The sequence below is a fragment of the Taudactylus pleione genome, unplaced genomic scaffold, assembly GCF_031769625.1.
Source record: "Taudactylus pleione unplaced genomic scaffold, aTauple2 ptg000070l, whole genome shotgun sequence".
NCBI classification, from domain to species: Eukaryota; Metazoa; Chordata; class Amphibia; order Anura; family Myobatrachidae; genus Taudactylus; species Taudactylus pleione.
In genome coordinates this window covers 16,880,833-16,903,711 of record NW_028284472.1, presented here as the reverse complement: position 1 = coordinate 16,903,711, position 22,879 = coordinate 16,880,833, and the positions used below count along the sequence as shown (strand labels likewise).

At 36.1% G+C, this 22,879-nt stretch overlaps 9 non-coding genes across 9 annotated transcripts; all 9 read right to left on the bottom strand.

Annotated features, from left to right (window-relative positions):
- Window positions 1-4,056: 4,056 nt before the first annotated feature.
- Window positions 4,057-4,142, bottom strand: TRNAR-UCU (transfer RNA arginine (anticodon UCU)). The gene is given in 2 exon segments: window positions 4,057-4,092; window positions 4,106-4,142. It is a non-coding gene; the product is annotated as a tRNA-Arg (tRNA).
- A 1,036-nt stretch (window positions 4,143-5,178) lies between these two features.
- TRNAR-UCU (transfer RNA arginine (anticodon UCU)) lies at window positions 5,179-5,264 on the bottom strand. The gene is given in 2 exon segments: window positions 5,179-5,214; window positions 5,228-5,264. It is a non-coding gene; the product is annotated as a tRNA-Arg (tRNA).
- Window positions 5,265-6,292: 1,028 nt separating this feature from the next.
- On the bottom strand, window positions 6,293-6,378 carry TRNAR-UCU (transfer RNA arginine (anticodon UCU)). Its single transcript is given in 2 exon segments — window positions 6,293-6,328; window positions 6,342-6,378. It is a non-coding gene; the product is annotated as a tRNA-Arg (tRNA).
- A 2,699-nt stretch (window positions 6,379-9,077) lies between these two features.
- TRNAR-UCU (transfer RNA arginine (anticodon UCU)) lies at window positions 9,078-9,163 on the bottom strand. Its single transcript is given in 2 exon segments — window positions 9,078-9,113; window positions 9,127-9,163. It is a non-coding gene; the product is annotated as a tRNA-Arg (tRNA).
- A 3,817-nt stretch (window positions 9,164-12,980) lies between these two features.
- TRNAR-UCU (transfer RNA arginine (anticodon UCU)) lies at window positions 12,981-13,066 on the bottom strand. The gene is given in 2 exon segments: window positions 12,981-13,016; window positions 13,030-13,066. It is a non-coding gene; the product is annotated as a tRNA-Arg (tRNA).
- A 1,036-nt stretch (window positions 13,067-14,102) lies between these two features.
- TRNAR-UCU (transfer RNA arginine (anticodon UCU)) lies at window positions 14,103-14,188 on the bottom strand. The gene is given in 2 exon segments: window positions 14,103-14,138; window positions 14,152-14,188. It is a non-coding gene; the product is annotated as a tRNA-Arg (tRNA).
- A 2,699-nt stretch (window positions 14,189-16,887) lies between these two features.
- On the bottom strand, window positions 16,888-16,973 carry TRNAR-UCU (transfer RNA arginine (anticodon UCU)). Its single transcript is given in 2 exon segments — window positions 16,888-16,923; window positions 16,937-16,973. It is a non-coding gene; the product is annotated as a tRNA-Arg (tRNA).
- A 1,588-nt stretch (window positions 16,974-18,561) lies between these two features.
- On the bottom strand, window positions 18,562-18,647 carry TRNAR-UCU (transfer RNA arginine (anticodon UCU)). The gene is given in 2 exon segments: window positions 18,562-18,597; window positions 18,611-18,647. It is a non-coding gene; the product is annotated as a tRNA-Arg (tRNA).
- Window positions 18,648-21,357: 2,710 nt separating this feature from the next.
- On the bottom strand, window positions 21,358-21,443 carry TRNAR-UCU (transfer RNA arginine (anticodon UCU)). Its single transcript is given in 2 exon segments — window positions 21,358-21,393; window positions 21,407-21,443. It is a non-coding gene; the product is annotated as a tRNA-Arg (tRNA).
- Window positions 21,444-22,879: the final 1,436 nt, after the last annotated feature.

The window sequence follows — 22,879 nt, the reverse complement described above, 5'->3', positions numbered from 1 at the left end:
ACATTGTAACTTGTGATCTAACTTCGAAAGGGACTTTCCAGTCAACAACCGATCATTATATTGTTTATGTAGTATAAGGATCTCCTATCACCAATCATATTGTTATGAAAATTTGAATGTAAATCCTAAATATTTGCATTTAAAACTAAAGAATGACTAAGGTGGAACTCGAACCCACAACCTTTGAATAACTACAACCAACTAGACGACCAATGCGCTATCCATTGGGCCACAGAGCCCCTGGCAGTTTAAGCTCTTGGTTCGACTGTAGCACTTGTAGAATACATAGAGTGGCAAAGGAGTGTCAGATATTTACAATAGTTCTTCCAAATGGAAAAACAGCTATATCTGAGTCTTCCTCTTGCTGATATTTGGTGCAAGTCCTATTTTATGTATGCGGATTTAGTGACATAGTTTGTGGTACACAATTAAGGACTGTAGGGAGACATTTTTTTATGTTGTTTTAGAATACATACCACTCTATCTGAGCAAGGCTAGTTGAGTAGAAACAAAAGTGTTTTCAAAACACCAATTACTGGTTTAAAGGAATCTGAAATTACATTGTAACTTGTGATCTTACTTTGAAAGGGACTTTCCAGTCAAAAACCGATCATTATATTGTTTATGTAGTATAAGGATCTCCAATCTCCAATCATATTGTTATGAAAAGTTGAATGTAAATCCTAAATATTTGCATTTAAAACCAAAGAATGAATCTGGGGGGACTCAAGCCCACAACCTTTGAATAATTACAACCAACTAGAAGTCTAACAAGCTATCTATTGCGCCACAGCGCCCCTGGCAGTTTAAGCGCTTGGTTCGACTGTAGCACTTGTAGAATACATAGAGTGGCAAAGGAGTGTCAGATATTTACAATTGTTCTCACAAATGCAAAAACAGCTATATCTGAATCTTCTCCTTGCTGATATTTGGTGCAAGTCGTATTTTAAGTATGCGGATTTAGTGACATAATTTGTGGTACACAATTAAGGACTGTAGGGAGACATTTTTTTATGATGTTTTAGAATACATACCCCGCAATCTGAGCAAGGCTAGTTGAGTAGAGACAAAAGTGTTTTCAAAACACCAATTACTCGTTTAAAGGAATCTGAAATTACATTGTAACTTGTGATCTAACTTCGAAAGGGACTTTCCAGTCAAAAACCGATCATTATATTGTTTATGTAGTATAAGGATCTCCAATCTCCAACCATATTGTTATGAAAAGTTGTATGTAAATCCTAAATATTTGCATTTAAAACTAAAGAACGACTCTGGTGGGACTCAAGCCCACAACTTTTGAATAACTACAAGCAACTAGAAGTCTAACACGCTATCCATTGCGCCACCACGCCCCTGGCAGTTTAAGCGCTTGGTTCGATTGTAGCACTTGTAGAATACATAGAGTGGCAAAGGAGTGCCAGATATTTACAATAGTTCTCCCAAATGCAAAAACAGCTATATCTGAGTCTTCCTCTTGCTGATATTTGGTGCAAGTCCTATTTTAAGTATGCGGATTTAGTGACATAATTTGTGGTACACAATTAAGGACTGTAGGGAGACAGTTTTTTATGATATTTTAGAATACATACCCCTCAATCTGAGCAAGGCTAGTTGAGTAGAGACAAAAGTGTTTTCAAAACACCAATTACTGGTTTAAAGGAATCTGAAATTAAATTGTAACTTGTAATCTAACTTTGAAAGGGACTTTACAGTCAATAACCGATCATTATATTGTTTATGTAGTATAAGGATGTCCAATCTCCAATCATATTGTTATGAAAAGTTGAATTTAAATCTTACATATTTGCATTTAAAACTAAAGAACGACTATGGTGGGACTTGAACCCACAACCTTTGAATAACTACATCCAACTAGAAGTCTAATGCACTATCCATTGTGCCACAGAGACCCTGGCTGTTTTAGTCCTTGGTTCGACTGTAGCACTTGTAGAATACATCGAGTGGCAAAGGAGTGTCAGAAATTTACAATAGTTCTCCCAAATGCAAAAATAGCTATATCTGAGTCTTCGTCTTGCTGATATTTGGTGCAAGTCCTATTTTAAGTATGCGAATTTCGTGACATAATTTGTGGTACACAATTAAGGACTGTAGGGAGACATTTTTTTATGATGTTTTAGAATACATACCCCTCAATCTGAGCAAGGCGAGTTGAGTAGAGACAAAAGTGTTTTCAAAACACCAATTACTGGTTTAAAGTAATCTGAAATTACATTGTAACTTGTGATCTTACTTTGAAAGGGACTTTCCAGTCAACAACCGATCATTATATTGTTTATGTAGTATAAGGATCTCCAATCTCCAATCATATTGTTATGAAAAGTTGTATGTGAATCCTAAATATTTGCATTTAAAACTAAAGAACGACTCTGGTGGGACTCAAACCCACAACCTTTGAATAAGTACAACCAACTAGAAGTCCAATGCGCTATCCATCGCCACAGAGCCCCAGGCGGTTTACGCACTTGGTTCAACTATAGCACTTGTAGAATACATAGAGTGGCAAAGGAGTGTCAGATATTTACAATAGTTCTTCCAAATGCAAAAACAGCTATATCTGAGTCTTCCTCTTGCTGATATTTGGTGCAAGTCCTATTTTATGTATGCGGATTTAGTGACATAATTTGTGGTACACAATTAAGGACTGTAGGGAGACATTTTTTTATGTTGTTTTAGAATACATACCACTCTATCTGAGCAAGGCTAGTTGAGTAGAAACAAAAGTGTTTTCAAAACACCAATTACTGGTTTAAAGGAATCTGAAATTACATTGTAACTTGTGATCTTACTTTGAAAGGGACTTTCCAGTCAAAAACCGATCATTATATTGTTTATGTAGTATAAGGATCTCCAATCTCCAATCATATTGTTATGAAAAGTTGAATGTAAATCCTAAATATTTGCATTTAAAACCAAAGAATGAATCTGGGGGGACTCAAGCCCACAACCTTTGAATAATTACAACCAACTAGAAGTCTAACAAGCTATCTATTGCGCCACAGCGCCCCTGGCAGTTTAAGCGCTTGGTTCGACTGTAGCACTTGTAGAATACATAGAGTGGCAAAGGAGTGTCAGATATTTACAATTGTTCTCACAAATGCAAAAACAGCTATATCTGAATCTTCTCCTTGCTGATATTTGGTGCAAGTCGTATTTTAAGTATGCGGATTTAGTGACATAATTTGTGGTACACAATTAAGGACTGTAGGGAGACATTTTTTTATGATGATTTAGATTACATACCCCTCAATCTGAGCAAGGCTAGTTGAATAGAGACAAAAGTGTTTTCAAAACACCAATTACTGGTTTAAAGGAATCTGAAATTGCATTGTAACTTGTAATCTAACTTTGAAAGGGACTTTACAGTCTATAACCGATCATTATATTGTTTATGTAGTATAAGGATGTCCAATCTCCAATCATATTGTTATGAAAAGTTGAATTTAAATCTTACATATTTGCATTTAAAACTAAAGAACGACTATGGTGGGACTTGAACCCACAACCTTTGAATAACTACAACCAACTAGTAGTCTAATGCACTATCCATTGTGCCACAGAGACCATGGCGGTTTTAGTGCTTGGTTCGACTGTAGCACTTGTAGAATACATAGAGTGGCAAAGGAGTGTCAGAAATTTACAATAGTTCTCCCAAATGCAAAAACAGCTATATCTGAGTCTTCCTCTTGCTGATATTTGGTGCAAGTCCTATTTTAAGTATGCGGATTTAGTGACATAATTTGTGGTACACAATTAAGGACTGTAGGGAGACATTTTTTTATGATGTTTTAGAATACATAGCCCTCAATCTGAGCAAGGCTAGTTGAGTAGGGACAAAACTGTTTTCAAAACACTAATTACTGGTTTAAAGGAATCTGAAATTACATTGTAACTTGTGATCTTACTTTGAAAGGGACTTTCCAGTCAAAACCGATCATTATATTGTTTATGTAGTATAAGGATCTCCAATCTCCAATTATATTGTTATGAAAAGTTGAATTTAAATCTTACATATTTGCATTTAAAACTAAAGAACGACTCTGGTGGGACTTGAACCCACAACCTTTGAATAACTACAACCAACTAGAAGTCCAATGCGCTATCCATTGCGCCACAGAGCCCATGGCGGTTTTAGCGCTTGGTTCGAATGTAGCACTTGTAGAATACATAGAGTGGCAAAGGAGTGTCAGATATTTACAATAGTTCTCCCAAATGCAAAAACAGCTATATCTGAGTCTTCCTCTTGCTGATATTTGGTGCAAATCCTATTTTAAGTATGCGGATTTAGTGACATAATTTGTGGTACACAATTATTGACTGTAGGGAGACATTTTTTTATGATGTTTTAGAATACATACCCCGCAATCTGAGCAAGGCTAGTTGAGTAGAGACAAAAGTGTTTTCAAAACACCAATTACTCGTTTAAAGGAATCTGAAATTACATTGTAACTTGTGATCTAACTTCGAAAGGGACTTTCCAGTCAAAAACAGATCATTATATTGTTTATGTAGTATAAGGATCTCCAATCTCCAACCATATTGTTATGAAAAGTTGTATGTAAATCCTAAATATTTGCATTTAAAACTAAAGAACGACTCTGGTGGGACTCAAGCCCACAACTTTTGAATAACTACAAGCAACTAGAAGTCTAACATGCTATCCATTGCGCCACCACGCCCCTGGCAGTTTAAGCGCTTGGTTCGATTGTAGCACTTGTAGAATACATAGAGTGGCAAAGGAGTGCCAGATATTTACAATAGTTCTCCCAAATGCAAAAACAGCTATATCTGAGTCTTCATCTTGCTGATATTTGGTGCAAGTCCTATTTTAAGTATGCGGATTTAGTGACATAATTTGTGGTACACAATTAAGGACTGTAGGGAGACAGTTTTTTATGATATTTTAGAATACATACCCCTCAATCTGAGCAAGGCTAGTTGAGTAGAGACAAAAGTGTTTTCAAAACACCAATTACTGGTTTAAAGGAATCTGAAATTAAAATGTAACTTGTAATCTAACTTTGAAAGGGACTTTACAGTCAATAACCGATCATTATATTGTTTATGTAGTACCTGTATAAGGATGTCCAATCTCCAATCATATTGTTATGAAAAGTTGAATGTAAATCCTAAATATTTGCATTTAAAACTAGAGAATGACTCTGGAAGGACTCGAACCCACAACTTTTGAATAACTACAACCAACTAGAAGTCCAATGCGCTAACCATTGCGCCACAGAGCCCCTGGCTGTTTTAGCGCTTGGTTCGACTGTAGCACTTGTAGAATACATCGAGTGGCAAAGGAGTGTCAGAAATTTACAATAGTTCTCCCAAATGCAAAAATAGCTATATCTGAGTCTTCCTCTTGCTGATATTTGGTGCAAGTCCTATTTTAAGTATGCGGATTTAGTGACATAATTTGTGGTACACAATTAAGGACTGTAGGGAGACATTTTTTTATGATGTTTTAGAATACATACCCCTCAATCTGAGCAAGGCTAGTTGAGTAGAGACAAAAGTGTTTTCAAAACCCCAATTACTGGTTTAAAGGAATCTGAAATTACATTGTAACTTGTGATCTTACTTTGAATGGGACTTTCCAGTCAACAACCGATCATTATATTGTTTATGTAGTATAAGGATCTCCAATCTCCAATCATATTGTTATGAAAAGTTGTATGTGAATCCTAAATATTTGCATTTAAAACTAAAGAACAACTCTGGTGGGACTCAAACCCACAACCTTTGAATAAGTACAACCAACTAGAAGTCCAATGCGCTATCCATCGCCACAGAGCCCCAGGCGGTTTACGCACTTGGTTCAACTGTAGCACTTGTAGAATACATAGAGTGGCAAAGGAGTGTCAGATATTTACAATAGTTCTCCCAAATGCAAAAACAGCTATATCTGAGTCTTCCTCTTGCTGATATTTGGTGCAAGTCCTATTTTAAGTATGCAGATTTATTGACATAATTTGTGGTACACAATTAAGGACTGTAGGGAGACATTTTTTTATGATGTTTTAGAATACATACCCCTCAATCTGAGCAAGGCTAGTTGAGCAGAGAGAAAAGTGTTTTCAAAACACCAATTACTGGTTTAAAGGAATCTGAAATTACATTGTAACTTGTGATCTAACTTTGAAAGGGACTTTCCAGTCAAAAACCGATCATTATATTGTTTATGTAGTATAAGGATGTCCAATCTCCAATCATATTGTTATGAAAAGTTGAATGTAAATCCTAAATATTTGCATTTAAAACTAAAGAATGACTCTGGTGGGACTCGAACCAACAACCTTTGAATAACTACAACCAACTAGAAGTCCAATGCGCTATCCATTGCACCACAGAGCCCCTGACGGTTTTAGCTCTTGGTTCGACTGTAGCACTTGTAGAATACATAGCATGGCAAAGGAGTGTCAGATATTTATAATAGTTCTCCCAAATGCAAAAATAGCTATATCTGAGTCTTCCTCTTGCTGATATTTGGTGCAAGTCCTATTTTAAGTATGCGGATTTAGTGACATAATTTGTGGTACACAATTAAGGACTGTAGGGAGACATTTTTTTATGATGTTTTAGAATACATACCCCTCAATCTGAGCAAGGCTAGTTGAGTAGAGACAAAAGTGTTTTCAAAACACCAATTACTGGTTTAAAGTAATCTGAAATTACATTGTAACTTGTGATCTTACTTTGAATGGGACTTTCCAGTCAACAACCGATCATTATATTGTTTATGTAGTATAAGGATCTCCAATCTCCAATCATATTGTTATGAAAAGTTGTATGTGAATCCTAAATATTTGCATTAAAACTAAAGAACAACTCTGGTGGGACTCAAACCCACAACCTTTGAATAATTACAACCAACTAGAAGTCCAATGCGCTATCCATCGCCACAGAGCCCCAGGCGGTTTACGCACTTGGTTCAACTGTAGCACTTGTAGAATACATAGAGTGGCAAAGGAGTGTCAGATATTTACAATAGTTCTCCCAAATGCAAAAACAGCTATATCTGAGTCTTCCTCTTGCTGATATTTGGTGCAAGTCCTATTTTAAGTATGCAGATTTATTGACATAATTTGTGGTACACAATTAAGGACTGTAGGGAGACAGTTTTTTATGATATTTTAGAATACATACCCCTCAATCTGAGCAAGGCTTGTTGAGCAGAGAGAAAAGTGTTTTCAAAACACCAATTACTGGTTTAAAGGAATCTGAAATTACATTGTAACTTGTGATCTTACTTTGAAAGGGACTTTCCAGTCAAAAACCGATCATTATATTGTTTACGTAGTATAAGGATCTCCAATCTCCAATCATATTGTTATGAAAAGTTGAAAGTAAATCCTAAATATTTGCATTTAAAACCAAAGAATGAATCTGGGGGGACTCAAGCCCACAACCTTTGAATAATTACAACCAACTAGAAGTCTAACAAGCTATCTATTGCGCCACAGCGCCCCTGGCAGTTTAAGCGCTTGGTTCGACTGTAGCACTTGTAGAATACATAGAGTGGCAAAGGAGTGTCAGATATTTACAATTGTTCTCACAAATGCAAAAACAGCTATATCTGAATCTTCTCCTTGCTGATATTTGGTGCAAGTCGTATTTTAAGTATGCAGATTTAGTGACATAATTTGTGGTACACAATTAAGGACTGCAGGGAGACATTTTTTTATGATGTTTTAGATTACATACCCCTCAATCTGAGCAAGGCTAGTTGAATAGAGACAAAAGTGTTTTGAAAACACCAATTACTGGTTTAAAGGAATCTGAAATTGCATTGTAACTTGTAATCTAACTTTGAAAGGGACTTTCCAGTCAATAACCGATCATTATATTGTTTATGTAGTATAAGGATGTCCAATCTCCAATCATATTGTTATGAAAAGTTGAATTTAAATCTTACATATTTGCATTTAAAACTAAAGAACGACTATGGTGGGACTTGAACCCACAACCTTTGAATAACTACAACCAACTAGAAGTCTAATGCACTATCCATTGTGCCACAGAGACCCTGGCTGTTTTAGTGCTTGGTTCGACTGTAGCACTTGTAGAATACATCGAGTGGCAAAGGAGTGTCAGAAATTTACAATAGTTCTCCCAAATGCAAAAATAGCTATATCTGAGTCTTCGTCTTGCTGATATTTGGTGCAAGTCCTATTTTAAGTATGCGAATTTCGTGACATAATTTGTGGTACACAATTAAGGACTGTAGGGAGACATTTTTTTATGATGTTTTAGAATACATACCCCTCAATCTGAGCAAGGCGAGTTGAGTAGAGACAAAAGTGTTTTCAAAACACCAATTACTGGTTTAAAGTAATCTGAAATTACATTGCAACTTGTGATCTTACTTTGAAAGGGACTTTCCAGTCAACAACCGATCATTATATTGTTTATGTAGTATAAGGATCTCCAATCTCCAATCATATTGTTATGAAAAGTTGTATGTGAATCCTAAATATTTGCATTTAAAACTAAAGAACGACTCTGGTGGGACTCAAACCCACAACCTTTGAATAAGTACAACCAACTAGAAGTCCAATGCGCTATCCATCGCCACAGAGCCCCAGGCGGTTTACGCACTTGGTTCAACTATAGCACTTGTAGAATACATAGAGTGGCAAAGGAGTGTCAGATATTTACAATAGTTCTCCCAAATGCAAAAACAGCTATATCTGAGTCTTCCTCTTGCTGATATTTGGTGCAAGTCTTATTTTAAGTATGCAGATTTATTGACATAATTTGTGGTACACAATTAAGGACTGTAGGGAGACAGATTTTTATGATGTTTTAGAATACCTACCCCTCAAACTGAGCAAGGCTAGTTGAGCAGAGAGAAAAGTGTTTTCAAAACACCAATTACTGGTTTAAAGGAATCTGAAATAACATTGTAACTTGTGATCTAACTTTGAAAGGGACTTTCCAGTCAAAAACCGATCATTATATTGTTTATGTAGTATAAGGAACTCCAATCTCCAATCATATTGTTATGAAAAGTTGAATGTAAATCCTAAATATTTGCATTTAAAACTAAAGAATGACTCTGGTGGGACTTGAACCTACAACCTTTGAATAACTACAACCAACTAGAAGTCCAAGGCGCTATCCATTGCGCCACAGAGCCCCAGGCTGTTTTAGCGCTTGGTTCGACTGTAGCACTTGTAGAATACATAGCGTGGCAAAGGAGTGTCAGAAATTTACAATAGTTCTCCCAAATGGAAAAACAGCTATATCTGAGTCTTCCTCTAGCTGATATTTGGTGCAAGTCCTATTTTAAGTATGCGGATTTAGTGACATAATTTGTGGTACACAATTAAGGACTGTAGGGAGACATTTTTTTATGATGTTTTAGAATACATACCCCTCAATCTGAGCAAGGCTAGTTGAGCAGAGAGAAAAGTGTTTTCAAAACACCAATTACTGGTTTAAAGGAATCTGAAATTACATTGTAACTTGTGATCTAACTTTGAAAGGGACATTCCAGTCAAAAACCGATCATTATATTGTTTATGTAGTATAAGGATGTCCAATCTCAAATCATATTGTTATGAAAACTTGAATGTAATTCCTAAATATTTGCATTTAAAACAAAAGAAAGACTCTGGGGGGACGCGAACCCACAACCTTTGAATAACTACAACCAACTAGAATTCCAATGCGCTATCCATTGCACCACAAAGCCCCTTTTGGTTCTAGCGCTTGGTTCGACTGTAGCACTTGTAGAATACATAGCGTGGCAAAGGAGTGTCAGATATTTACAATAGTTCTCCCAAATGGAAAAACAGCTATATCTGAGTCTTCCTCTTGCTGATATTTGGTGCAATTCCTATTTTAAGTATGCGGATTTAGTGACATAATTTGTGGTACACAATTAAGGACTGTAGGGAGACATTTTTTTATGTTGTTTTAGAATACATACCACTCTATCTGAGCAAGGCTAGTTGAGTAGAAACAAAAGTGTTTTCAAAACACCAATTACTGGTTTAAAGGAATCTGAAATTACATTGTAACTTGTGATCTTACTTTGAAAGGGACTTTCCAGTCAAAAACCGATCATTATATTGTTTATGTAGTATAAGGATCTCCAATCTCCAATCATATTGTTATGAAAAGTTGAATGTAAATCCTAAATATTTGCATTTAAAACCAAAGAATGAATCTGGGGGGACTCAAGCCCACAACCTTTGAATAATTACAACCAACTAGAAGTCTAACAAGCTATCTATTGCGCCACAGCGCCCCTGGCAGTTTAAGCGCTTGGTTCGACTGTAGCACTTGTAGAATACATAGAGTGGCAAAGGAGTGTCAGATATTTACAATTGTTCTCACAAATGCAAAAACAGCTATATCTGAATCTTCTCCTTGCTGATATTTGGTGCAAGTCGTATTTTAAGTATGCGGATTTAGTGACATAATTTGTGGTACACAATTAAGGACTGTAGGGAGACATTTTTTTATGATGTTTTAGAATACATACCCCGCAATCTGAGCAAGGCTAGTTGAGTAGAGACAAAAGTGTTTTCAAAACACCAATTACTCGTTTAAAGGAATCTGAAATTACATTGTAACTTGTGATCTAACTTCGAAAGGGACTTTCCAGTCAAAAACCGATCATTATATTGTTTATGTAGTATAAGGATCTCCAATCTCCAACCATATTGTTATGAAAAGTTGTATGTAAATCCTAAATATTTGCATTTAAAACTAAAGAACGACTCTGGTGGGACTCAAGCCCACAACTTTTGAATAACTACAAGCAACTAGAAGTCTAACACGCTATCCATTGCGCCACCACGCCCCTGGCAGTTTAAGCGCTTGGTTCGATTGTAGCACTTGTAGAATACATAGAGTGGCAAAGGAGTGCCAGATATTTACAATAGTTCTCCCAAATGCAAAAACAGCTATATCTGAGTCTTCCTCTTGCTGATATTTGGTGCAAGTCCTATTTTAAGTATGCGGATTTAGTGACATAATTTGTGGTACACAATTAAGGACTGTAGGGAGACAGTTTTTTATGATATTTTAGAATACATACCCCTCAATCTGAGCAAGGCTAGTTGAGTAGAGACAAAAGTGTTTTCAAAACACCAATTACTGGTTTAAAGGAATCTGAAATTAAATTGTAACTTGTAATCTAACTTTGAAAGGGACTTTACAGTCAATAACCGATCATTATATTGTTTATGTAGTATAAGGATGTCCAATCTCCAATCATATTGTTATGAAAAGTTGAATTTAAATCTTACATATTTGCATTTAAAACTAAAGAACGACTCTGGTGGGACTCAAACCCACAACCTTTGAATAAGTACAACCAACTAGAAGTCCAATGCGCTATCCATCGCCACAGAGCCCCAGGCGGTTTACGCACTTGGTTCAACTATAGCACTTGTAGAATACATAGAGTGGCAAAGGAGTGTCAGATATTTACAATAGTTCTTCCAAATGCAAAAACAGCTATATCTGAGTCTTCCTCTTGCTGATATTTGGTGCAAGTCCTATTTTATGTATGCGGATTTAGTGACATAATTTGTGGTACACAATTAAGGACTGTAGGGAGACATTTTTTTATGTTGTTTTAGAATACATACCACTCTATCTGAGCAAGGCTAGTTGAGTAGAAACAAAAGTGTTTTCAAAACACCAATTACTGGTTTAAAGGAATCTGAAATTACATTGTAACTTGTGATCTTACTTTGAAAGGGACTTTCCAGTCAAAAACCGATCATTATATTGTTTATGTAGTATAAGGATCTCCAATCTCCAATCATATTGTTATGAAAAGTTGAATGTAAATCCTAAATATTTGCATTTAAAACCAAAGAATGAATCTGGGGGGACTCAAGCCCACAACCTTTGAATAATTACAACCAACTAGAAGTCTAACAAGCTATCTATTGCGCCACAGCGCCCCTGGCAGTTTAAGCGCTTGGTTCGACTGTAGCACTTGTAGAATACATAGAGTGGCAAAGGAGTGTCAGATATTTACAATTGTTCTCACAAATGCAAAAACAGCTATATCTGAATCTTCTCCTTGCTGATATTTGGTGCAAGTCGTATTTTAAGTATGCGGATTTAGTGACATAATTTGTGGTACACAATTAAGGACTGTAGGGAGACATTTTTTTATGATGATTTAGATTACATACCCCTCAATCTGAGCAAGGCTAGTTGAATAGAGACAAAAGTGTTTTCAAAACACCAATTACTGGTTTAAAGGAATCTGAAATTGCATTGTAACTTGTAATCTAACTTTGAAAGGGACTTTACAGTCTATAACCGATCATTATATTGTTTATGTAGTATAAGGATGTCCAATCTCCAATCATATTGTTATGAAAAGTTGAATTTAAATCTTACATATTTGCATTTAAAACTAAAGAACGACTATGGTGGGACTTGAACCCACAACCTTTGAATAACTACAACCAACTAGTAGTCTAATGCACTATCCATTGTGCCACAGAGACCATGGAGGTTTTAGTGCTTGGTTCGACTGTAGCACTTGTAGAATACATAGAGTGGCAAAGGAGTGTCAGAAATTTGCAATAGTTCTCCCAAATGCAAAAACAGCTATATCTGAGTCTTCCTCTTGCTGATATTTGGTGCAAGTCCTATTTTAAGTATGCGGATTTAGTGACATAATTTGTGGTATACAATTAAGGACTGTAGGGAGACATTTTTTTATGATGTTTTAGAATACATAGCCCTCAATCTGAGCAAGGCTAGTTGAGTAGGGACAAAACTGTTTTCAAAACACTAATTACTGGTTTAAAGGAATCTGAAATTACATTGTAACTTGTGATCTTACTTTGAAAGGGACTTTCCAGTCAAAACCGATCATTATATTGTTTATGTAGTATAAGGATCTCCAATCTCCAATTATATTGTTATGAAAAGTTGAATTTAAATCTTACATATTTGCATTTAAAACTAAAGAACGACTCTGGTGGGACTTGAACCCACAACCTTTGAATAACTACAACCAACTAGAAGTCCAATGCGCTATCCATTGCGCCACAGAGCCCATGGCGGTTTTAGCGCTTGGTTCGAATGTAGCACTTGTAGAATACATAGAGTGGCAAAGGAGTGTCAGATATTTACAATAGTTCTCCCAAATGCAAAAACAGCTATATCTGAGTCTTCCTCTTGCTGATATTTGGTGCAAATCCTATTTTAAGTATGCGGATTTAGTGACATAATTTGTGGTACACAATTAAGGACTGTAGGGAGACATTTTTTTATGATGTTTTAGAATACATACCCCGCAATCTGAGCAAGGCTAGTTGAGTAGAGACAAAAGTGTTTTCAAAACACCAATTACTCGTTTAAAGGAATCTGAAATTACATTGTAACTTGTGATCTAACTTCGAAAGGGACTTTCCAGTCAAAAACAGATCATTATATTGTTTATGTAGTATAAGGATCTCCAATCTCCAACCATATTGTTATGAAAAGTTGTATGTAAATCCTAAATATTTGCATTTAAAACTAAAGAACGACTCTGGTGGGACTCAAGCCCACAACTTTTGAATAACTACAAGCAACTAGAAGTCTAACATGCTATCCATTGCGCCACCACGCCCCTGGCAGTTTAAGCGCTTGGTTCGATTGTAGCACTTGTAGAATACATAGAGTGGCAAAGGAGTGCCAGATATTTACAATAGTTCTCCCAAATGCAAAAACAGCTATATCTGAGTCTTCATCTTGCTGATATTTGGTGCAAGTCCTATTTTAAGTATGCGGATTTAGTGACATAATTTGTGGTACACAATTAAGGACTGTAGGGAGACAGTTTTTTATGATATTTTAGAATACATACCCCTCAATCTGAGCAAGGCTAGTTGAGTAGAGACAAAAGTGTTTTCAAAACACCAATTACTGGTTTAAAGGAATCTGAAATTAAAATGTAACTTGTAATCTAACTTTGAAAGGGACTTTACAGTCAATAACCGATCATTATATTGTTTATGTAGTACCTGTATAAGGATGTCCAATCTCCAATCATATTGTTATGAAAAGTTGAATGTAAATCCTAAATATTTGCATTTAAAACTAGAGAATGACTCTGGAAGGACTCGAACCCACAACTTTTGAATAACTACAACCAACTAGAAGTCCAATGCGCTAACCATTGCGCCACAGAGCCCCTGGCTGTTTTAGCGCTTGGTTCGACTGTAGCACTTGTAGAATACATCGAGTGGCAAAGGAGTGTCAGAAATTTACAATAGTTCTCCCAAATGCAAAAATAGCTATATCTGAGTCTTCCTCTTGCTGACATTTGGTGCAAGTCCTATTTTAAGTATGCGGATTTAGTGACATAATTTGTGGTACACAATTAAGGACTGTAGGGAGACATTTTTTTATGATGTTTTAGAATACATACCCCTCAATCTGAGCAAGGCTAGTTGAGTAGAGACAAAAGTGTTTTCAAAACCCCAATTACTGGTTTAAAGGAATCTGAAATTACATTGTAACTTGTGATCTTACTTTGAATGGGACTTTCCAGTCAACAACCGATCATTATATTGTTTATGTAGTATAAGGATCTCCAATCTCCAATCATATTGTTATGAAAAGTTGTATGTGAATCCTAAATATTTGCATTTAAAACTAAAGAACAACTCTGGTGGGACTCAAACCCACAACCTTTGAATAAGTACAACCAACTAGAAGTCCAATGCGCTATCCATCGCCACAGAGCCCCAGGCGGTTTACGCACTTGGTTCAACTGTAGCACTTGTAGAATACATAGAGTGGCAAAGGAGTGTCAGATATTTACAATAGTTCTCCCAAATGCAAAAACAGCTATATCTGAGTCTTCCTCTTGCTGATATTTGGTGCAAGTCCTATTTTAAGTATGCAGATTTATTGACATAATTTGTGGTACACAATTAAGGACTGTAGGGAGACATTTTTTTATGATGTTTTAGAATACATACCCCTCAATCTGAGCAAGGCTAGTTGAGCAGAGAGAAAAGTGTTTTCAAAACACCAATTACTGGTTTAAAGGAATCTGAAATTACATTGTAACTTGTGATCTAACTTTGAAAGGGACTTTCCAGTCAAAAACCGATCATTATATTGTTTATGTAGTATAAGGATGTCCAATCTCCAATCATATTGTTATGAAAAGTTGAATGTAAATCCTAAATATTTGCATTTAAAACTAAAGAATGACTCTGGTGGGACTCGAACCAACAACCTTTGAATAACTACAACCAACTAGAAGTGCAATGCGCTATCCATTGCACCACAGAGCCCCTGACGGTTTTAGCTCTTGGTTCGACTGTAGCACTTGTAGAATACATAGCATGGCAAAGGAGTGTCAGATATTTATAATAGTTCTCCCAAATGCAAAAATAGCTATATCTGAGTCTTCCTCTTGCTGATATTTGGTGCAAGTCCTATTTTAAGTATGCGGATTTAGTGACATAATTTGTGGTACACAATTAAGGACTGTAGGGAGACATTTTTTTATGATGTTTTAGAATACATACCCCTCAATCTGAGCAAGGCTAGTTGAGTAGAGACAAAAGTGTTTTCAAAACACCAATTACTGGTTTAAAGTAATCTGAAATTACATTGTAACTTGTGATCTTACTTTGAATGGGACTTTCCAGTCAACAACCGATCATTATATTGTTTATGTAGTATAAGGATCTCCAATCTCCAATCATATTGTTATGAAAAGTTGTATGTGAATCCTAAATATTTGCATTAAAACTAAAGAACGACTCTGGTGGGACTCAAACCCACAACCTTTGAATAAGTACAACCAACTAGAAGTCCAATGCGCTATCCATCGCCACAGAGCCCCAGGCGGTTTATGCACTTGGTTCAACTGTAGCACTTGTAGAATACATAGAGTGGCAAAGGAGTGTCAGATATTTACAATAGTTCTCCCAAATGCAAAAACAGCTATATCTGAGTCTTCCTCTTGCTGATATTTGGTGCAAGTCCTATTTTAAGTATGCAGATTTATTGACATAATTTGTGGTACACAATTAAGGACTGTAGGGAGACAGTTTTTTATGATATTTTAGAATACATACCCCTCAATCTGAGCAAGGCTTGTTGAGCAGAGAGAAAAGTGTTTTCAAAACACCAATTACTGGTTTAAAGGAATCTGAAATTACATTGTAACTTGTGATCTTACTTTGAAAGGGACTTTCCAGTCAAAAACCGATCATTATATTGTTTACGTAGTATAAGGATCTCCAATCTCCAATCATATTGTTATGAAAAGTTGTATGTAAATCCTAAATATTTGCATTTAAAACCAAAGAATGAATCTGGGGGGACTCAAGCCCACAACCTTTGAATAATTACAACCAACTAGAAGTCTAACAAGCTATCTATTGCGCCACAGCGCCCCTGGCAGTTTAAGCGCTTGGTTCGACTGTAGCACTTGTAGAATACATAGAGTGGCAAAGGAGTGTCAGATATTTACAATTGTTCTCACAAATGCAAAAACAGCTATATCTGAATCTTCTCCTTGCTGATATTTGGTGCAAGTCGTATTTTAAGTATGCGGATTTAGTGACATAATTTGTGGTACACAATTAAGGACTGCAGGGAGACATTTTTTTATGATGTTTTAGATTACATACCCCTCAATCTGAGCAAGGCTAGTTGAATAGAGACAAAAGTGTTTTGAAAACACCAATTACTGGTTTAAAGGAATCTGAAATTGCATTGTAACTTGTAATCTAACTTTGAAAGGGACTTTCCAGTCAATAACCGATCATTATATTGTTTATGTAGTATAAGGATGTCCAATCTCCAATCATATTGTTATGAAAAGTTGAATTTAAATCTTACATATTTGCATTTAAAACTAAAGAATGACTCTGGTGGGACTTGAACCTACAACCTTTGAATAACTACAACCAACTAGAAGTCCAAGGCGCTATCCATTGCGCCACAGAGCCCCAGGCTGTTTTAGCGCTTGGTTCGACTGTAGCACTTGTAGAATACATAGCGTGGCAAAGGAGTGTCAGAAATTTACAATAGTTCTCCCAAATGGAAAAACAGCTATATCTGAGTCTTCCTCTAGCTGATATTTGGTGCAAGTCCTATTTTAAGTATGCGGATTTAGTGACATAATTTGTGGTACACAATTAAGGACTGTAGGGAGACATTTTTTTATGATGTTTTAGAATACATACCCCTCAATCTGAGCAAGGCTAGTTGAGCAGAGAGAAAAGTGTTTTCAAAACACCAATTACTGGTTTAAAGGAATCTGAAATTACATTGTAACTTGTGATCTAACTTTGAAAGGGACATTCCAGTCAAAAACCGATCATTATATTGTTTATGTAGTATAAGGATGTCCAATCTCAAATCATATTGTTATGAAAACTTGAATGTAATTCCTAAATATTTGCATTTAAAACAAAAGAAAGACTCTGGGGGGACGCGAACCCACAACCTTTGAATAACTACAACCAACTAGAATTCCAATGCGCTATCCATTGCACCACAAAGCCCCTTTTGGTTCTAGCGCTTGGTTCGACTGTAGCACTTGTAGAATACATAGCGTGGCAAAGGAGTGTCAGATATTTACAATAGTTCTCCCAAATGGAAAAACAGCTATATCTGAGTCTTCCTCTTGCTGATATTTGGTGCAATTCCTATTTTAAGTATGCGGATTTAGTGACATAATTTGTGGTACACAATTAAGGACTGTAGGGAGACATTTTTTTATGATGTTTTAGAATACATACCCCTCAATCTGAGCAAGGCTATTTGAGTAGAGACAAAAGTGTTTTCAAAACACCAATTACTGGATTAAAGGAATCTGAATTTACATTGTAACTTGAGATCTTACTTTTAAAGGGACTTTCCAGTCAACAACCGATCATTATATTGTTTATGCAGTATAAGGATCTCCTATCTCCAATCATATTGTTATGAAAAGTTGAAAGTAAATCCTAAATATTTGCATTTAAAACTAAAGAACGACTAAGGTGGGACTCGAACCCGCAACCTTTGAATAACTACAACCAACTAGACGACCAATGCGCTATCCATTGGGCCACAGAGCCCCTGGCAGTTTAAGCTCTTGGTTCGACTGTAGCACTTGTAGAATACATAGAGTGGCAAAGGAGTGTCAGATATTTACAATAGTTCTTCCAAATGGAAAAACAGCTATATCTGAGTCTTCCTCTTGCTGATATTTGGTGCAAGTCCTATTTTATGTATGCGGATTTAGTGACATAATTTGTGGTACACGATTAAGGACTGTAGGGAGACATTTTTTTATGTTGTTTTAGAATACATACCACTCTATCTGAGCAAGGCTAGTTGAGTAGAAACAAAAGTGTTTTCAAAACACCAATTACTGGTTTAAAGGAATCTGAAATTACATTGTAACTTGTGATCTAACTTTGAAAGGGACTTTCCAGTCAAAAACCGATCATTATATTGTTTATGTAGTATAAGGAACTCCAATCTCCAATCATATTGTTATGAAAAGTTGAATGTAAATCCTAAATATTTGCATTTAAAACTAAAGAATGACTCTGGTGGGACTTGAACCTACAACCTTTGAATAACTACAACCAACTAGAAGTCCAAGGCGCTATCCATTGCGCCACAGAGCCCCAGGCTGTTTTAGCGCTTGGTTCGACTGTAGCACTTGTAGAATACATAGCGTGGCAAAGGAGTGTCAGAAATTTACAATAGTTCTCCCAAATGGAAAAACAGCTATATCTGAGTCTTCCTCTAGCTGATATTTGGTGCAAGTCCTATTTTAAGTATGCGGATTTAGTGACATAATTTGTGGTACACAATTAAGGACTGTAGGGAGACATTTTTTTATGATGTTTTAGAATACATACCCCTCAATCTGAGCAAGGCTAGTTGAGCAGAGAGAAAAGTGTTTTCAAAACACCAATTACTGGTTTAAAGGAATCTGAAATTACATTGTAACTTGTGATCTAACTTTGAAAGGGACATTCCAGTCAAAAACCGATCATTATATTGTTTATGTAGTATAAGGATGTCCAATCTCAAATCATATTGTTATGAAAACTTGAATGTAATTCCTAAATATTTGCATTTAAAACAAAAGAAAGACTCTGGGGGGACGCGAACCCACAACCTTTGAATAACTACAACCAACTAGACGACCAATGCGCTATCCATTGGGCCACAGAGCCCCTGGCAGTTTAAGCTCTTGGTTCGACTGTAGCACTTGTAGAATACATAGAGTGGCAAAGGAGTGTCAGATATTTACAATAGTTCTTCCAAATGGAAAAACAGCTATATCTGAGTCTTCCTCTTGCTGATATTTGGTGCAAGTCCTATTTTATGTATGCGGATTTAGTGACATAATTTGTGGTACACAATTAAGGACTGTAGGGAGACATTTTTTTATGTTGTTTTAGAATACATACCACTCTATCTGAGCAAGGCTAGTTGAGTAGAAACAAAAGTGTTTTCAAAACACCAATTACTGGTTTAAAGGAATCTGAAATTACATTGTAACTTGTGATCTTACTTTGAAAGGGACTTTCCAGTCAAAAACCGATCATTCTATTGTTTATGTAGTATAAGGATCTCCAATCTCCAATCATATTGTTATGAAAAGTTGAATGTAAATCCTAAATATTTGCATTTAAAACCAAAGATTGAATCTGGAGGGACTCAAGCCCACAACCTTTGAATAATTACAACCAACTAGAAGTCTAACAAGCTATCTATTGCGCCACAGTGCCCCTGGCAGTTTAAGCGCTTGGTTCGACTGTAGCACTTGTAGAATACATAGAGTGGCAAAGGAGTGTCAGATATTTACAATTGTTCTCACAAATGCAAAAACAGCTATATCTGAATCTTCTCCTTGCTGATATTTGGTGCAATTCCTATTTTAAGTATGCGGATTTAGTGACATAATTTAAGGTACACAATTAAGGACTGTAGGGAGACATTTTTTTATGATGATTTAGATTACATACCCCTCAATCTGAGCAAGGCTAGTTGAATAGAGACAAAAGTGTTTTCAAAACACCAATTACTGGTTTAATGGAATCTGAAATTGCATTGTAACTTGTAATCTAACTTTGAAAGGGACTTTACAGTCTATAACCGATCATTATATTGTTTACGTAGTATAAGGATGTCCAATCTCCAATCATATTGTTATGAAAAGTTGAATTTAAATCTTACATATTTGCATTTAAAACTAAAGAACGACTATGGTGGGACTTGAACCCACAACCTTTGAATAATTACAACCAACTAGAAGTCTAATGCACTATCCATTGTGCCACAGAGACCATGGCGGTTTTAGTGCTTGGTTCGACTGTAGCACTTGTAGAATACATAGAGTGGCAAAGGAGTGTCAGAAATTTACAATAGTTCTCCCAAATGCAAAAACAGCTATATCTGAGTCTTCCTCTTGCTGATATTTGGTGCAAGTCCTATTTTAAGTATGCGGATTTAGTGACATAATTTGTGGTACACAATTAAGGACTGTAGGGAGACATTTTTTTATGATGTTTTAGAATACATACCCCGCAATCTGAGCAAGGCTAGTTGAGTAGAGACAAAAGTGTTTTCAAAACACCAATTACTCGTTTAAAGGAATCTGAAATTACATTGTAACTTGTGATCTAACTTCGAAAGGGACTTTCCAGTCAACAACCGATCATTATATTGTTTATGTAGTATAAGGATCTCCAATCTCCAACCATATTGTTATGAAAAGTTGTATGTAAATCCTAAATATTTGCATTTAAAACTAAAGAACGACTCTGGTGGGACTCAAGCCCACAACTTTTGAATAACTACAACCAACTAGAAGTCTAACGCGCTATCCATTGCGCCACCACTCCCCCGGCAGTTTAAGCGCTTGGCTCGACTGTAGCACTTGTAGAATACATAGAGTGGCAAAGGAGTGTCAGATATTTACAATAGTTCTCCCAAATGCAAAAACAGCTATATCTGAGTCTTCCTCTTGCTGATATTTGGTGCAAGTCCTATTTTAAGTATGCGGATTTAATGACATAATTTGTGGTACACAATTAAGGACTGTAGGGAGACAGTTTTTTATGATATTTTAGAATACATACCCCTCAATCTGAGCAAGGCTAGTTGAGTAGAGACAAAAGTGTTTTCAAAACACCAATTACTGGTTTAAAGGAATCTGAAATTAAATTGTAACTTCTAATCTAACTTTGAAAGGGACTTTACAGTCAATAACCGATCATTATATTGTTTATGTAGTACCTGTATAAGGATGTCCAATCTCCAATCATATTGTTATGAAAAGTTGAATGTAAATCCTAAATATTTGCATTTAAAACTAAAGAATGACTCTGGAAGGACTCGAACCCACAACTTTTGAATAACTACAACCAACTAGAAGTCCAATGCGCTAACCATTGCGCCACAGAGCCCCTGGCTGTTTTAGTGCTTGGTTCGACTGTAGCACTTGTAGAATACATCGAGTGGCAAAGGAGTGTCAGAAATTTACAATAGTTCTCCCAAATGCAAAAATAGCTATATCTGAGTCTTCCTCTTGCTGATATTTGGTGCAAGTCCTATTTTAAGTATGCGGATTTAGTGACATAATTTGTGGTACACAATTAAGGACTGTAGGGAGACATTTTTTTATGATGTTTTAGAATACATACCCCTCAATCTGAGCAAGGCTAGTTGAGTAGAGACAAAAGTGTTTTCAAAACACCAATTCCTGGTTTAAAGGAATCTGAAATTACATTGTAACTTGTGATCTTACTTTGAATGGGACTTTCCAGTCAGCAACCGATCATTATATTGTTTATGTAGTATAAGGATCTCCAATCTCCAATCATATTGTTATGAAAAGTTGTATGTGACTCCTAAATATTTGCATTTAAAACTAAAGAACAACTCTGGTGGGACTCAAACCCACAACCTTTGAATAAGTACAACCAACTAGAAGTCCAATGCGCTATCCATCGCCACAGAGCCCCAGGCGGTTTACGCACTTGGTTCAACTGTAGCACTTGTAGAATACATAGAGTGGCAAAGGAGTGTCAGATATTTACAATAGTTCTCCCAAATGCAAAAACAGCTATATCTGAGTCTTCCTCTTGCTGATATTTGGTGCAAGTCCTATTTTAAGTATGCAGATTTATTGACATAATTTGTGGTACACAATTAAGGACTGTAGGGAGACATTTTTTTATGATGTTTTAGAATACATACCCCTCAATCTGAGCAAGGCTAGTTGAGCAGAGAGAAAAGTGTTTTCAAAACACCAATTACTGGTTTAAAGGAATCTGAAATTACATTGTAACTTGTGATCTAACTTTGAAAGGGACTTTCCAGTCAAAAACCGATCATTATATTGTTTATGTACTATAAGGATCTCCAATCTCCAATCATATTGTTATGAAAAGTTGTATGTGAATCCTAAATATTTGCATTTAAAACTAAAGAACAACTCTGGTGGGACTCAAACCCACAACCTTTGAATAAGTACAACCAACTAGAAGTCCAATGCGCTATCCATCGCCACAGAGCCCCAGGCGGTTTACGCACTTGGTTCAACTGTAGCACTTGTAGAATACATAGAGTGGCAAAGGAGTGTCAGATATTTACAATAGTTCTCCCAAATGCAAAAACAGCTATATCTGAGTCTTCCTCTTGCTGATATTTGGTGCAAGTCCTATTTTAAGTATGCAGATTTATTGACATAATTTGTGGTACACAATTAAGGACTGTAGGGAGACATTTTTTTATGATGTTTTAGAATACATACCCCTCAATCTGAGCAAGGCTAGTTGAGCAGAGAGAAAAGTGTTTTCAAAACACCAATTACTGGTTTAAAGGAATCTGAAATTACATT